The sequence below is a fragment of the Gopherus flavomarginatus genome, chromosome 3 (assembly GCF_025201925.1).
Source record: "Gopherus flavomarginatus isolate rGopFla2 chromosome 3, rGopFla2.mat.asm, whole genome shotgun sequence".
Taxonomy (NCBI): Eukaryota; Metazoa; Chordata; order Testudines; family Testudinidae; genus Gopherus; species Gopherus flavomarginatus.
The window spans coordinates 131,975,056-131,992,598 of NC_066619.1; the positions used below are offsets into that span (position 1 = coordinate 131,975,056).

General features: G+C 47.8%; 1 protein-coding gene across 5 annotated transcripts in view; it reads right to left on the reverse strand.

Moving 5' to 3' along the window:
- The window catches only part of NRG1 (neuregulin 1), an 834,377-nt gene that overhangs the window by 735,472 nt on the left and 81,362 nt on the right, over positions 1–17,543 (reverse strand). The window lies entirely within an intron of this gene.

Genomic DNA, 17,543 nt, shown 5'->3' on the forward strand with positions numbered 1-17,543 from the left:
GGTTTATTTAAGCTATTTAGCCAAGAGGGTGCCTACAACTAATCTGTGTTAGAGTTAGATCCTAGTGGATAGGGGAAAAGAAAATATCGTCGGGAAGTAAATACATGGCCTACTTCTTTTCTTCATGGTTTCTCTTATGCTATGGGGTCATCTGGAAGTATTAAAGGGATTATAAAATAATGTAGGCCTGATTTCCCCCAGGTAATGCCAGTTTTACACCAAGTATCAGAGGGGTAGCCGTGTTAGTCTGGATCTGTAAAAGCAGCAAAGAATCCTGTGGCACCTTATAGACTAACAGACGTTTTGGAGCATGAGCTTTCGTGGGTGAATACCCACTTCTTCAGATGCATGCGGTGGAAATATCCAGGGGCATGTATATATATACTAGCAAGCAAGCTAGAGATAACGAGGTCAGTTCAATCAGGGAGGATGAGGCCCTGTTCTAGTAGTTGAGGTGTGAAAACCAAGAGAGGAGAAACTGGTTCTGTAGTTGGCAAGCCATTCACAGTCTTTGTTCAATCCTGAGCTGATGGTGTCAAATTTGCAGATGAACTGAAGTTCAGCAGTTTCTCTTTGAAGTCTGGTCCTGAAGTTTTTTTGCTGCAGGATGGCCACCTTAAGGTCTGCTATAGTGTGGCCAGGGAGGTTGAAGTGCTCTCCTACAGGTTTTTGTATATTGCCATTCCTAATGTCTGATTTGTGTCCATTTATCCTTTTCCGTAGAGACTGTCCAGTTTGGCCGATGTACATAGCAGAGGGGCATTGCTGGCATATGATGGCGTATATTACATTGGTGGATGTGCAGGTGAATGAACCAGTGATGGTGTGGCTGATCTGGTTAGGTCCTGTGATGGTGTCGCTGGTGTAGATATGTGGGCAGAGTTGGCATCGAGGTTTGTTGCATGGATTGGTTCCTGAGCTAGAGTTATTATGGTGCGGTGCGCAGTTACTGGTGATTTAACACCAGTGACTTTTGAAGATACTTAGGCCCCTCTGTGCTCGTTACTTCTCAAACTGGGACTTAGGAGCCTCAGTCACTTAGACGCTTTTGAAAAAATTATTCATTTTGTTAATCTCCAGCAAACAGTCCCTGTGCTAGGACAGCGGGGTTTCCCCATTTCTTCTTGTTTTGTATTTCCAAGTCTCCCCTCCCCAGTGTGGCAACACGGGCATTTGACCTCATCTTTCATCTAAGTAGCTAGCATAGCCCTGGCTTTAAGGCATCATAACATTGGCTGTTAAGTGTAATGGCTTCTTTAGGGGGGGTTCTGCTATGAACAGGGATAGAAATCTGACATCTAGTAATTTTTGTTCATATTGCAAAGGGAGGATGAGTCCATATGAGCAATAAAAGAAAAATGCATGGAGAAAAAAAGCACAGAGGGCATTGCTTTGAAGTCATCAGCTAGTGGTGGGAATGGAGCTGTGTGACTAAAAGATTTTTCAAAGTGCTGGCAATTCAGGGAAAAAATTACTTGGGATGAACTTTAAAAAAAGTTTCAAAATTTTCAGCAAGCTCGGAAGTAAAAAAAAAGTCATTTCAGGTTGAATACAATGTTTCATTCAAATAGGATCAAAACATTTTGTTTCAATGTTAACCATTTTAAAACGGTTTTGCTTGATTTTTAAAATAAAAGACATTTCTAAATGAAAAGTCATTTTTATCCAAAAATATCTAAAAAGAAAACATTTAGATGTTTTCAATTTTTTTTAATGTGAAACAATTGAGTGAAACTAGCATGAATTGTGAAATGTTTCAGTGTCTCTGAATCTGCATTTTTCACAGAAAATGGCTGGAAAATTTTGCCCACCTCTAGTTTGGAGTAAGTAGGGGTATTTAATAACATTGGGAAGCAGCGGTTAGGCTTTTGCAGCAGTTATTCAGACTGGCCAATCCTGAACAAATACTCAAGATTACATTTGATCAGTGGCCAAAGATTTGGGACAGTTTAATATTGTCATATCCGCAAATGATATCCATAGCAAGTCCCCTGCATTACAACAGCTTTCTTAACTATTTAGTAGATATAGAATAAATGAATTCTGCTCTGCTGGGCCTGCATATAATTTCATTGGCAGCTTCTGGATTCCTTCCCCTGGGTATTTATTCACTGAGGGGCATGGGTGTTGGAGTCCTTTCTTCTCTTTCTGACCCCCTTTATCCCAGCATTGATGGCTTACATTAAAAAGAACAGAAGATTGAACTTTTCAGTCCCTTTCCTTGTTATTTTTAAAGTACTTCCCTATGGTCAAACTACAGTCACTGTTATTAGAGTTAGTAATAAATAATATCAACTGAACTGGGTGAATCTGTGGAATATATGCCTCCATTTTTGGATGCCCAGTTTATGACACAGGGGTCCTCATTCCCAGAGGTGCTGAGCATCTCCAGCTTCCATGGACTGAAACTGGACATGTGGGACCTCAGCATCTCTAGAGATCAGGCCGTAGGAGTCTCAAGCTGGGCTGAGGTTGCCAAAATTAACGGACGCACTTGAAATGTTTGTCTTTAAAACAAGGTTGTTTTTATATATATCTCCAAACATTATTTTAAGAAAATACTTTTTTCAATCATTACTGTAAAACCAGATATCTGATTTGCATTTAGAGACATGCAATTTTCTTCTTCTTTTCAAATATATGATTGCTAATACATTATCACATTTGCATTCTCTGTACTGCATTACACTAATCCTTTGGATTTTTCATACTTATGGAGTCTACCTTAACATAGAGGCTCTTTTTTATTCTCTCGCTCTCCTTTAATAATTAAGCATTTCGTTGCAGACCTCTTTCCTTCTGTGAAAGACTAAAATATCAAGTTGTAAATTTTCCGTACTTGGGAAACAATCACCATCTCTTGTGATTTTATTGTGAGTCTTTGATAGTTGTTTTTCTTAAAGCCCCAGCTCCTGAAGTCAAGTGATTACATGAGAATCTCAGCTTTCATTATGAAAAGCATATGTTTCTAGCCATTGTGGTTGTGGCGAAATGCTTAATCACATGACTCAAGTGTAACCTACAAACTTTGGAACACAAATAAATCATAAATCCCCACGTGTATTTTTTGGAAGTCTCATGATTTTAAAGTCAATCTTTTTTTTCTGAGGGCAGGTCTGACACATGATTTTTGAATGCTTGGAGTTGGCAATACTGGGACATGAGTAAGAGTCGCAAGACTGGGCCTATATAAGCCATTTCAGCACAACACTTATGCATAAGTTTAATTTCCACATCTCATTAATGCATGAGGTTTAAGCAGACCTATAAAGTTAAGCACACTCAAGTGTTTTTTCTGAATTGGGCCACAGACTAATCTCCACTTCTTTCCAGTCTAATGCTCTTCCTCTAGCTTTGCTCAGGTAGCGGGAATACTTTTTTCCCTTTCTAAACTGAACTGTAATTCCTTTGGTCACCATCCCTATCCTCACTCTTGCTCTTGCTCTTATATCTCTCTCTGAGCACCTAATCCATTTATACCACTGTTTCTGAAGTAGTGGGAAGCACTTGCATTTTCCCATCTCTGACCCACCTCTGTTAAAAAGGAATATTTCTAGTATTCGGATCTTTCCCCTGTCACAGATACAAGGACTGCTAGGTCACTATGTAGAACTAGGAATGGAAAATAGATTGAAAATGCTACAAGCATCTCTAGTCCAGCAGAGCTCTATTACTGAAATTCATTGATCCAGTGACATGTGCCAGTACCAACATACAAGGTCATTGTGCCTTGGCTCTCTATGGAGCTGTTCCTGGTCTCAACACACAGCTCAATTAAACAGGCTGAGTGATGGGGAGATTCCCCTCACTCCCCAGCTGCAGAATAGTATCAGACCCACTTTTTAGCCTCTAATGCACCCATGAGGGAGAAGAGCTGTTTGATGTTTATAGTCACAGCCCCATTAGCCTCACTCCCTCTTCCCCTCACTCCGAAGCACATTTTAGAGACAAGACACCCCCACCCCTCTCAGAGCAGAGCTATATAATGCAAAGAGAGTAGAAGTTCCTGTGCCAATGGGGAGGGGGCAGGATTTGCCCCTAATTATCTACCACTCCCACTCCCTTTTCCTTACTGAGAAATTTGCTTCAACTATTGTGGATGTTGCTCTAGGGAAAAGCTGCTAAAAATAGAAAATAACACAAGTACAGCTGCGAGGCAGCATTTTCCAGCAGAAAATATCAGCAAGATGGGGCAAATTCATCCCTGGTGTAACTCCTTTGACTTCCATGGATTTACATCAGGAACACATTGAGCACAATATATCTAATAATGCAAAGAATTAAGTGTCTGTGGATAAAGGGCACTTGCTATAGCTTAAAAAATTCCTCCAATTTTCAAGAAGACTAAAAATAAAATATTAGCTCTATTATATTCATTCCTGTTAAAAAATGAACGGCCTAGATTACAAAGATGATAGGCTTTATATTCTTCTTTGTGCAGCCATGTACACTGGGACAAACTGGATGCAAGATGGGACCATTCTGACTGGGCAGTGTTTTTGCAACAACCTTGCAATGTATAAATAACTGCACATGCTGGAGGGCAGTGGAGAGTCTGACTCTAGAATTCTATAATGAGTTGAGTTAGTTAATATCTGGATGGTAAAAGAGTTCAAAAGCCAGGGTTTCCACAGTACTCAAACTCCAGAAGTTCCACTGTTGAAAACCTGGTCACTCCACTGAGGTTTCTCAAGGAGGGCCAAATCTTTTGAAAAATGTGACCAAAAACTTCATATCCTCACACCAGATATAATGAGATATTTTCTTTACTTTTTTATTATAATAATGTAGCTTTTTAATTTACACAAGACCCTCCTGTCCTCCCTCCCACCATGTTAATGCTCCCTGCTAAGGTGCTGTATTGCTGAAGTCCAGGACTCAGAGTAGTCTTCTTCTTTATGACTCGGCCCTTCGGCCAGGTCACTTAGTTCTCCCCTTCTGGGAGGCTGTCAATGTCTCTCTGGAGAAGCTGTGCCTCTACCATTCCAGGTAGTCCTCCTTCTATGTCCAAAGCTGTGCCACTTCCCCAGTGGCTGGTAGGGAAACCCAGTTCTGGCCTCGGTTTTTAGTCTGGGATCCAGCCCAGGGACCCTATGCTCCACAACTATGGCCTTCTTACTCCCAGACCTGGTTGCTACTTCCCGAGGCTCTGTCCTACTTCCTATTTCTGTCCTCTAGCACCGCTGGGTTTAGCGTTTGTCTGAGTTTCCTCCAGTCCCCATGGCTACTTCCCACTTTGGCTTTTTGCCAAACCCTATAATCTCTAACAAACCTCCCTCCTGTCAGGAAGTGACTGCAGACTATTTCCCCCTGCAGTCCTGTCATAAACAGATAGCTAAGGGTTAATGTCTCTTTCACCTGGAAAGGGGTAACAATGGACCAGAGGACCAATCAGGAAACAAGACTTTTTCAAATCTGTGTGGAGGGAAGTTTTGGGTGTGAGTCCTTTGTTCTTGGTCTGTTCTCTTTCTGGGCTCTGAGAATGACCACAGGAATCTCCAGGCTTTCTAATCATCTGTTTCCAAGTTGTAAGTACAAGGATAGTAAGACAATAGGTTTGTATTGGTTTTTTTGTATTTACATGTGTGTAGTTGTTTGAATGTATTCTTTTTGGATAAGGCTGTTTATTCATTTTTTCTTTTAAGCAATTGACCCTGTATATTGTCACCTTGATACAGAGACCAATTTTATGTCTTTTTCTTTCTTTTTACATAAAGCTTTCTTTTTAAGACCTGTTTGAGTGTTTTTCACTAGTTAAGGCTAAGAAACGAAGGGAGGGGGAAAATCTCTTTGTGTTAGATTTACTAAGCCTGACTTTGCATACCCTCTGGGTGAGGGGGGAGAGAGATTAGATCTCTCGGTACTTGTGTTTCAAGGACTTGAAGCAGGGAGTATCCTAGGGTCCCCAGGGCGGGGAAATCTGGGAGGAGGTAAAGAGGGTGGAATCCCTTTGTTTAGATTCACGGAGCTTGAATCTGTATATCTCTCCAGGAACCCAGGGAGGGAACACCTGGAGGGGAGGAGGGGGAAGGAAAATGGTTTATTCCCCTTTGTTGTGAGACTCCAGGAATCTGAGTCTTGGGGTCCCCCAGGGAAGGTTTTGGGGAGACCAGAGTGAGCCAGACACTGGAATCTTCTGGCTGGTGGCAGCGATATCACATCCAAGCTGGTAATTAAGCTTTGGAGGTCTCATGCTAGCTTCTCATGTTCTGAACTCTAAGGTTCAGATCTGAGTAGGAAAGTTATGACAAGTCCTCTTCTGTTCTTTGTTTCTTACCTTCCTAGAAGCCCCACCTGTTCCTGCCCAAGTGAGCTCATCCTTAATTAAGCGTTACTGATCCCTGGCTCCCCTCCAGGTGCAGCCTATGCTGTTAATTGGCCCATCTAGCCTATCTTAACCCCATTACAGGCCCCAGAAACAAGCTCCACACATGCTTTTTGTCCTGTGACATATCTCTTTTCCCAGGGCCTAGTTTACTGACATAAAATTCAAAACAAAACACAGTCCTGGGGCTTCTCTTCTCCCATTTCCCCCCCCCCCATAGGTCTTCCCTGCCTTGGTAGGCCAGGTGCAGCCTACCTGTTTGGAGTCTTTCTGCTCCCATGGAGCATGCTCTTCCTGACCCTCACCCCCAACCTCCTTCAGTTCTCCAGCTGTAGCTTCCAGGCCCAGACTCAGGTCCAAACCCTCCCCCGGTCAAGGATCTCCTATAGAAACTTCCTGCTCTCTGAAACTCCTGCCACAGTTTCCTCTTCCTCCTATTCCCTGATCCCAGCTGATGTTTTAGGGACCAGTTGCCCTCAATCAGGACGCATCAAGGGAGACTGTTACTGAGGCACAAGCGGGCTTTAAAAGGCCCAGTACACTCTGTAACAAGAACATTTGCCTCATTACTTTGAACTCAGGTCTATCCAGTTCTAATAGGCTCTGATTCAGCATAACACTTAAACCTGTGCTTCAGCGTCATTGAAGTCAATAGGACTTAAGCACATGCTTAAATATAAGCATATGCTTAAAGTTAATCATGTGCTCAAGTGCTTCAAGTGCTTCGCTAAATCAGGCCCACTGAGTGTGAATGCTCCAGTTTTCAGCACAAGACTGACCACATTTCTTAATTCTAGTGCCCTGCACAAAATGACTGTTAATCTTGCTCAGGCAATCTCTGCTGAACCTGTCTGGCATGCCAGCAAAGGGGAGGCTTTGTTGATTTCCACTGCTGAAAAAACAACTGTAGTAAGTGAAGGCCCTGATAAAGGCCCAGTATGAGGCCTGAGGCCTGAACTAAAATAATGGCCAAGACTTTGCTAACATAAAGCAAAGTGAAGCTGTGAGCCAGAGGCAGGCCCTGCTCACAGAAGCTGGCAAGGAAAGGGCTGATGCTGCAAAAAATACGTACCTAAAAGGTACTGAACACGAGAGATCAGAACATTCACATACTTGCACATTCCACACAGATAACAAGGAACAGGCCGACCCATCCCAATGACGGGGGCAAAAGGGTAATATGATGGATAGAGTTGTTTTGATAGAAACCAACATGTACAAGGTGAGAGGCGGCACTTTACTACATAGAGGGGTTGTACCTTACTGCGTAGAGGGGCTGCACCTCAATACGTCAGAAGTGATGTGTAACTTGTTTGTACCTGTGTATAAAAATGTATCCTTGGGGCGATGTCTTTGTCCGGCCTAGGGGGCAGTGGAAAGTCCTGCCACTAACTGAGCCGAGTCCATTGCCAAGAGGCACTCTCTCGTAGTATGCCCGGTAGACTAAGTAATCTACGGGGAACTGCAATTGTGTCCGAGCGCAATAAACCTGGCCGACGTGCCTTCGTACCTTACTAGACTCTGTGGTCATTGGGGGTTCTCTTCGGGTCTGCTGTGTCAGCTATCTGCGCAGAGCTGGGGCAGCACACAGAGGGAACACACGCACGCAGACGAGTGATACCAACAAGGAGAGAGCAGAGCAGAGCACCACACCGGTAGCTTCTGACAACAACACCTCTGACAACACTGGTGACCCCGACCACTGATCTGGTGAGTAAGCGAGCTGTCTGCTGTAGGAATCGCTATCTAACATGGCAGAAAACCTCGTGCTAGGGAACCCCCTGATCCCCTCCCTTTTGATCCCCACGGAGTTTGATAACTCATGGACCCGCTGGATTGCCAGTAAGCGGGGTCCATATGAATTTAAAAAAGAGAGTGGGGAAACACGGACTGGCATATGTAGAGCGATGGTAGAAACCGAGGCTCTGAAAAATAGTAATAAAAGTAAAAAAAGCAAAAGTAACAGTAACAAAGAAACAGTTAAAAGAATCAAAAGAAGCTACACAGCCCTGGAATGCTCCCACCACCCTAGCAGGGTGGCAAGTAGCCCAGAGACAACCAGTACAGGAACAGAGTGAAACACTGAAAACAACTGTAAGGAACCTACAAAAAATACATGTGCCGTCCCCTGTTATAAATATTGGTGGTAAACAGCAGGCTTCAGGTAGCTACCCTGTACCTGAAGAATGGGGACAGAAGTGGAAAGAGGTGGTCCTAGTAAAATTAAAACATGTAACTGGGTCCACTGCATTGCAACCATCACTTTATGATAAAAGCCGGGTTCCAGTTAAACTTAAACTGGAACCTAGACTGGTGCCTGTCAGTACGGGACAAGTAAGTGCACAGAAGGAAAGGGTAGCAAACAATACTCTCACTGAATTGGTAAATCAAATGAAGGAAAAAATGGAACAGTTCACAGAGCATATTAGGAGACAGGAGCTGCGACTCGATCGCAGGGGAGTGAGTAAAAAAGAATTTCAAAGTAAAAAACTAAAATTAAGCGGGTTAACACCTAGAATTGATGCATTAACACATGGAGCTGTCCAAAAACAGTTAACTGCAGCAAAAAAGGGCACTCCCACTATCCATTTGGCATGCACACAAAAGCAACAGACACTGGGGGAACAAATTCAGGTTTTACAAGAGCAGGTAACTACCCCCAATCTCCTCTCATAACTAGAATAAAAAACAGGGGCGCAATTCCCAACTGTGCAGGTTCCCAATTGCTTTCACCCATGGAACCACACTCTGCACTCATATCTGAAAATAAAACCTTCTTTCTCAAATATTTTTACGTATCGGTTAAGTTTTGTCTTTTATGTGTTTTCTCAGTTTGCTAAACTTGCTGCTGCTGTCTGTACTTTCAAATGCCTTTATAGAGTTAATCTCTCTTGGCTCGGGTCTCGCTACCTATCTAGGTTGCTCTTCATCCACCCCCCCTTTTTTCCCCCGCCTCTCCTCACTTCTACTTTTTCTCTTTGTTTTAAAAGTTAAAAGTTATAGTTTTTACAGAAACCTCCAAAAGATAAAGCAATTGAAAACAGAACAAAACAAAAAACAAAAAGAAAATAAGGTAAAAACTTTAAATCCAGTAAATTAATTATTTTAACCCTTCAGGAATGCAACAGCTGGAATTATTCCTAACTTTCTTGAAGATATGGTTGCCAAGCAACAGAAATGCACTCTCTGCTTCTAATCCTAACCACTAACTAATATTTGAAACACGGGCTTTTGCTATTCCATACAGCAGAGTTTTAAAATAATGTTAAATATAAAGTAATGCAAAATTCCTTGTTACCAAATTAATACAATACATTTGGCAAATATTAATATATTTTTATCAAATTCATGCTACAAGTTTTAAATAAGGTAATAACTTATTCACGTTTAACCCTTTTTACTTTTTATTTTTGGTGGTGTTATTTTGTATAGTTATGAATAGAATTCTGGCGCCATTTGGTTTTAATTGTAAGTTTGTCCTGTATGTCCTGTGTGTGTGTCTTGTGTCTATGTTGTGTGTGTCATGTGACTACTTTAAAAAAAATTATTTTTATTTTTATTTTTTTTTTGTTGCAACAAAAGTCAATTTTATACCCTTTTAAAAAAATATATATAAAATGTGGTACCACACTATTTTAAAATCATGGTTGGGGAATAATCCTAGTATTATTAACACCAATTTTTTGTGCAAAGTTCAAAAAGGTTTCAGTTACAAATATATGTATATATATTTCTGTCTCGACAAATAATGCAATTGCAAACAAAAAGAATTCTCTTTTATCAATCACAGTTTTGTTTTTTAAGTTTTTTTTTTAATTGTTATTCAAATAAAAAATGTAAGGGGAAACCTCAACATTAAGGTAAAGATAATATTAACAAAATATCAATTTCTTGTTTGGGCTTTTTATAAATTTGTTTGCACTGTTAAATATAGTTATAACCAAAATGTTTTAAAATAACAATTTATGCATGAAGGTAACCAAACAATTTCAACAGGTTTCTACGTTTTTAACAGGTTTCCACCTTTGGCTCCCAAACAAACCAAAGCATTTTGAAAGTATACCCTCAAATACCCTCAAAGTATTTGCATGTATCTGAAAACATTTGTCGTTGTGATGCTCTTGCAAGGGAGAAGGTGCAGCGCTAATCTCCTATTGGCATCTCATGGTGCTAAAAGAATCTATCAGGTTTAATTCTTCTGACAAGTGGCACAAATTTAGAACAACAGTCTGGAATTTGATAGGCTCTCTGGCAGGTAGCTTAATCAGTGTCATCTGCTGAGGCAACAAATACACAGCTCTTCATCACAGCCTGCTCTGCAATTTTTCGTCTTACCTTCCTCATTATTTTACAGGCAAGAAAATTGAGAGACTTAAGATAAGAGCATTTAAAATCTTTTTCAGGAAAACATTTTACCTCCCTAGTTCTCTATTTAACTCCTCAAGACACTGAAATAGCTGGAATTAGTACTGTAGGGGACCCCGGAAGACTTTGTCATGGCCTAGCTAGGGCTTTTTGCTTTCTCGAGGATAGGTCATTATAGGACATAGTATGCCAGCAGGTGCTGCTTCTAGCCGGTTAGAACTGCCTTGTGTGGGAAGCCCCGGTGTTTATGAAGAACTGCAGAAAGCCCCTGGCCATAGGCCAAGGGGGGCGGCCATTGCTGATGGAAAGCCCCAAACTGCATATGTATGTGCTGTTTGCATAGGATTAGCATGATGTTATAATTGCTGTGGGCCATCGGTTGCGTAGTTGGACTCCGCATCAGGCCGAGCTTTTTTGTGCGCTGGGTTCCCCATCCCAGTGACAGCAACGCTTGGAGTCCCCGTTGCGGGTGTGTCACTTAACCTTCATTAAAGCCAATTAATTCATCGTGTGTGTGTGGGCCTCGTCCTTGCGGAGCATCCAGGCACGCAACATTTGGTGCAGTGAGCAGGGTGCTCTGGGGGATGATGCCGTTTTGGCCGAAGGTAGGGGACCTTGGAGGGAATATGTCCCTGTCCCTACAGCGCATACCTGGGTGGCCCCAGATGGAGCACTGGGGGCCGGTAGCGCGGGTCCTGGCAGGGTGGACTGCCCCTGCCGAGTGGCCAGAATTTTGGCAGGTGGCCGGTGTTACGCCCGCACAGCTGACGGAGGCGCTACAGCGGTTGTGGGCAAGCCAGCGTTCTGGGGCGAGCCAGCCATGGGGGCGCTCGGATGGCTCCTCCTGACTGCCCTCCGGGCCCAGGATGAGGAGGTGTTCCGCTTGCAGCGAGCCCTAGAGGGAAAAACGCAGGAGTGCACGGCCCAGGTGGAGGCCCGCGCTGTGGCACAGGTGGTCGTCACCTCCCAGGCGGAGCGTGCCCAGGAGCTGATGAGGCGGTGTGAAGTATTGGTGGCCTGGGTTGCCAACCGGCGGCAGCTTAAGCAGGGACGGCGACCGGTAACGACAGCCCAGGTCTGTGCCGTGACAGCCGCCCCCTTTTGGGACCCTGAGGCCTGGGATGGGACTGTTGGAGGTTCATCCTCTTCCTCTGAGGAGGAGGATGAGAAGGACGAGCGGGAACCTGCGGTTGCGCACGCCGTCCTGTAAGGGAGCTCAAAGTCGTAGGTCAAGAATTACAACCGGAGGTCATTCGCACCTACAAAACAAGTGAGTTGCAGGAAATCATGAAGACGTTTCACTAGGAGCCCGGGGAAGGCATCTTGAGCTGGCTTGTCAGGGTTTGGGACAATGCGGGAAACATGGTGCTGCTCCTGCACTATGAGTTGCGACGGTTGGGCGTCATGGCACACGATTCACAGGTACGAGCGGAACTGGCTGACCTCCCAGCCCCTAAGCCAGAGGAGGACGAGCAACCCTCCCTGTACCGCTGGCTGACGGCGGCCGTAGGGAATGCCTACCCGTCAGTGGGTGAATTGGAGGCACAGGTAAAACCCTGGAAAATGGTCGCCAAGGGGATACAGGTGCTACGCCAGCTAGGAATGGCCTGGGCCATGGCGATGGGGGGTACAGAGGGGCCAGATGACATGCAAATAACAAAGTCCACCAAATCTACTCTCTTGCGTACAGCCCCAGACGAGTTGAAACCTTCACTCCTCGCGGTAGTTATGGCAGCAGATGGGCGGGTCGGAGACTTACCAACCACTCTCATGCAACTGGAGACCGCCCTGGCCGGGGCACGACCTAGGGCAGTCCGAGCCGCGAAGGGGCAGCCAAGCAAGGGACAGGCCGGCAGGGGCCAAGAAAAGGGAGAAATACAGGTGCCGCGGACAGTCTTGTGGTCAGATCTCTTACAGGTGGAAGTCCCCCAAGAAGAAATGGATGGGAAGCCAATGGCTGACTTGTACAAGCGGTGGATGCAGCTCCCCGCCACTAAGTGCAGCATGGGACCCAAGGGGGAGAAGAGTGTGGAGCAGAACAAGCCAGCGGAGCCCTCCGCCCCACCCGCGGTGTGGCAGCTGCCACGCCCCTACTGAGGGTGTGGCGGGTCCTCCGCTCCATGTGTGGCTGCGGCCACCTACGGAAGGGAGGCGGGGGACCAATGCCCCTACGTACCCTTAGGGATCCGCTGGCCGAGGGGAGGAGTTCAACATGTTCTGGCGCTCCTGGATACCAGTGCCGAAGTCACGATCTTGCACTCCACACAAACCCAGGGCCGAGCTATCCTGGTGAGGGGCCTGGGGGGTGCTGAGACCCCAGCGTTCGAGGTTATGGTCACCTTGACCCTGGGAAAGGCCCCTCCGTTCCAGGCCATGGTCTTGGCGGCTGCCATTGAAGAGTACATCTTGGGCATTGACGTCTTACGGGGTCGTTTGGTCGACACGCAATATGGCTTGTTTGCATTTGGCCACCCCCGGTATGTAAGCGTGGCGCGGGTGCGGGAGGTGCAGATGTTAACGATCCTGCAGGGCGCCCCGCACCGGGAGCCAGTGGTGTTGCCCCTCCCTACAGCCGTAGTCTCTAAAAAGCAATACCGCCTGCCGGGGGGGAGGAGGAAATAACCCAAACGATCGATGCGCTACTGGAAACCAAGGTTATCCGGCCTACATTGAGTCCCTACAACAGCCCCATCTGGCCCGTACGAAAGCCAGACGGGACGTGGCGCATGACGGTAGATTACCGGGAACTAAACAAGGTGACTCCTCTGCTGACAGCTGTTGTACCTGACATGATTACCTTGGTCGAGCATGTCGCGGCCGCGGCTCAGCCGTGGCATGCCGTGTTGGACATGGCGAATGCCTTCTTTTCCACAGCCATTGCCCCGAGTTGTCAGGAGCAGTTTGCGTTCTCGTGGCAAGCACAGCAATATACCTTCTGCATGCTGCCACAAGGTTGGAAGCATTCCCCGATCATATGTCAGCAGCTGGTCAGCGCCACTTTGGCCCGAATCCAGTGGCTGCCCCAGACCCGCCACTATCATTATATCGATGATGTCATGATATCTGGCCCCTCCTGCGAGGCAGTGGCGGATGCCTTACACGCAGCCATGGAAGGCCTGGAAGCGCGGGGCTGGGCTTTGAATCCTAAAAAAATACAGGGCCCCGCACAAACAGTGGTCTTTTTGGGTATCCTGTGGGCAGGACCGGAGCGGCAGATTCCTCAGAAGGTGCGCCAAACCATACAAAGCTATGCCACGCCCCAAACCAAGAGGGAATTACAGGCTTTCCTTGGCTTGCTTGGGTTCTGGCGTGCTTTCATTCCCCATCTAGCTCTCTTGATGCGGCCATTACACGCCTTAGTGCGTAAGGCGGTGCCCTGGCAGTGGGCGCGTGGTCACCAGACCGCCTTTGAGTTATGTAAGGACGCCCTGCTTACGCACGCTTGGCTTCATGCCCCACAGCCGGGGGTCCCCTTTGAGTTGGAGGTCACCACAGTGGCGGATCTGGCCTCCTGGGGGCTCTGGCAGTTGGTGGGGAACCAGCAAAAAGAACCCATCGGCTTCTGGTCCCGAGCGCTGAAGGGGGCGGAGCCCGGCTACACCCCGTTGGAGAAACAGATCCTGGCGGTAGTATGGGCGCTGCAGGATACCGAGCGCGTCACGGGCCCTACGCCCGTGGTGGTCCGTACACCCATTCCCCTAGGGCGCTGGGTGCGGGAGGACCCCGCCCAGACGCAGACCGGGGTTGCCCAAAATGCTACTCACTTTAAGTGGAAGCATTATTTACAACAGCGTATGCTGCTCGGCCGACCCTCCATCTCCACTCCCCATGCTATTTTACTGGGGGCGGTTACTTTTGAGCATGTACCTTCTCTTACGGACGAACTGCCACCAGTGGAGGAACCAGTGTCCACCTCTCCGGTGGGAGAGGCTCCCTCCGTGGACCAGTTGTCCGCTGAGGACTGAGAATACGCTTGGTTCACTGATGGATCGGCGGCGTACACCGCCCAAGGTACCCGGCAATGGAGGGCAGTAGCATACGCTCCCTATGCGGACGTAGTAGCAATGGCCTGGGGCACCGCTGGCTCCAGCCAGTGGGCGGAGCTGAGGGCTCCCACCCTGGCGATCGCAGATTCCCTGCCCCGGGCGTACCTCTATACAGACAGTTGAGCTGTATACAAGGGCCTCCGGGCCTGGGTGACTGCTTGGGAGGCCAAGGAGTGGGAGTTGGCAAGCCGACCCCTGTGGGGAACCACCTTGTGGCAGCAGCTCCTTGCCTATGCCCAGCAAGCCACCCTGGCAGTGCGGCACGTGGACGCCCATATGAAAGCCCAAACCGACGAGGCTCAGTGGAATGCGGTGGCTGATGACATGGCCCGAGGGGAGGTCGTCCAACTGGCCGAGTGCTATCACGTGGAGGGAGGCCACCATGGAGCCCGTGCAACACAGTATGCGGCCCTACGCCAAGGCACTGCTCTACCCTTGTCGGCCTGCCGCACGGCTCGGGCGGGCTGCCCAACCTGTTCCCAGCTGGCACCCATCCCCCTACCGGAACCGGCCGGTCGCATCCACCGAGCTATGGGCCCATGCCAGGACTGGCAGGTCGATTATATAGGCCCTCTGCCGCAAGAGTGGCGCTGGCAATATGTTTTCACAGCGGTAGATACCTATACTGGCCTGATGTTCGCACACCCGAGTACCACCACAGCCGCAACAACCACGTTAACGGCCCTGCAACAGTTATGCTCTGGACAGTACAGAGCGACCAGGGGACCCACTTTACGGCTCAAGCGGTTCGGACCTGGGCCGCCGATGTTGCTATCGACTGGCACTACCACCTTCCCTACACGCCCACTGCAAGCAGCCTAATAGAGCGCCTCAACGGGTTGCTGAAAGACCAAATCCGCTGCCTCACGCTGACCCACATGCTGCGGGGCTGGTTGGGGGTGCTAGAGCAGGCTGTTTGGCTCCTAAACAACCATCACTTGGGGCAGGCAGACCCCCTTTCAGCGCCTCACCATGCCTCCCCAAGTACTGGTACAGCTATGGGTGGACCTTAAGCATACACCTGGGGTCCTGGATGCAGAGCAGGGGGTAGTGACCCTCTATGCATCAAACTCCACTACCTTAGAAGCAGAACAGACAGAGTCTCCTTGGGCCGCCCAAGCACAGCTATGGTGCAAGCCCACTTGCCTCTTTTGTGTGCTGCCTGTGAAAGAGGGTCTCCAGTTCTACCCCCTGTACTGGCTAAGCTCAGATCACTCTCTGGCTCTCCTGTCCTGTACCAACGTGAGTGGCGGGGTGCTGCAATGGGAGCGAGGGGAGGCCCTCTGTAACCTTGTCCCCTTACCTCCTACAGATCTCACGAGCCGCGACCCCAGTGAGGTGGAATGGCACGTGTTGGAGAGTGTCTGGTGGACCCTACCACTGGAAGAGCCATGGGCAGCCGTAGTCCTGGTGACAGGGGAAGGCTGGGCTTTCGTGCTACCGGAAAGGGAGGATTACCCGCATATGGCCTCGCTCTCATGATTCTCGCGACGCTCCTTGTGAGAGGACTGGTGGCTCCGAGGGCCGTGAACCCCCCCACCAATGCATGGGTGGTACTTGCCCAGACGGCTATTAATGCAACATCTTTTTGCCTCCCCAGGGTGTATGCCGTGGGCACTGTGATGGAAACTTGCTTTGTTGGCGTCAATGCTACCCCAGCATCACTACAGGCACATCATCTGTTGAGGACAAGCTCGAAACGCATGACATATCAGGATTTGTACATGTTGGGCGTTGTCAAATCTGTATGCGATGCGGGCATGTATGCATTTCGCCTAGCTAATGTTACCCCTGCTGATACTTGTGTGTATTTTAGAAATGCCACGCGCGCAGAGGAGAATCTTACGAATATACAGTTAAGTTGCCAAAATAGGGGTGATCTTTTTTTTGCTTATGCGCATTGTAAGTTGCCTGCCAGGTGGTTTTTGTTGTGTGGTCGGGTTGCATACACCTATGTCCCCGCCAATAGTTTTGGAGGATCCTGTACCCTAGGCTGTGTAACGCCCCTGATGGTCCCACACCCCCTGGTAGCTCACGCCCGCCATCAATGGAGCACCATTCCCTTGGATTCCACCTGTAAGGCTGAGGTAGACCTCTACTCGGAGGGGAAGGCAGTGGCCCTGATGTTTTCCCTGGTGGGCATCCTGGGCATGGTTGCGCATAATTACCATGCAGTAGCTCACCTTGCCTGCACTGTTGCCAAAGCCATTAATTTGACCTCTACGGTTCTTGTCTTGCTTACGCGAGAATTGGGTGAAGTGCGTCAGGGCATGTTACAGAACCAATTAGCTGCAGACTATTTGTTATTGCGGCATGGTCACTCGTGCCAAGATTTTGCCGGTACGTGGTGTTTCAATGTTACAGATGCAGGAGCTGATATAGATGCTGATTTGAAGGACCTGCGCCACCTGGCGGAAGGTATAGGCCAGCAGAATGGGGACTCCTGGCTCTGGTCCTGGCTCACCTCCCTTCGTGGTTGGGCGGCACACCTCGCCCAGGGCCTGTGTATTGGCCTCCTTGGTTTAGTGGGCTTGTATGCGGGTTGTGCCTTGTGTTGCTTATGCTGTATGTGCAACCGAGTGTGTTGTTACCGACACCTCGCACTGGCCCCCGCGGAATCCACTTGGTCCTTGGCAGCACTCGAGAAAGCAAGGGGAGGAATGTAGGGGACCCCGGAAGACTTTCTCACGGCCTAGCTAGGGCTTTTTGCTTTCTCAAGGATAGGTCATTATAGACATAGTATGCCAGCAGGTGCTGCTTCTAGCTGGTTAGAACTGCCTTGTGTGGGAAGCCCCGGTGTTTAGGAG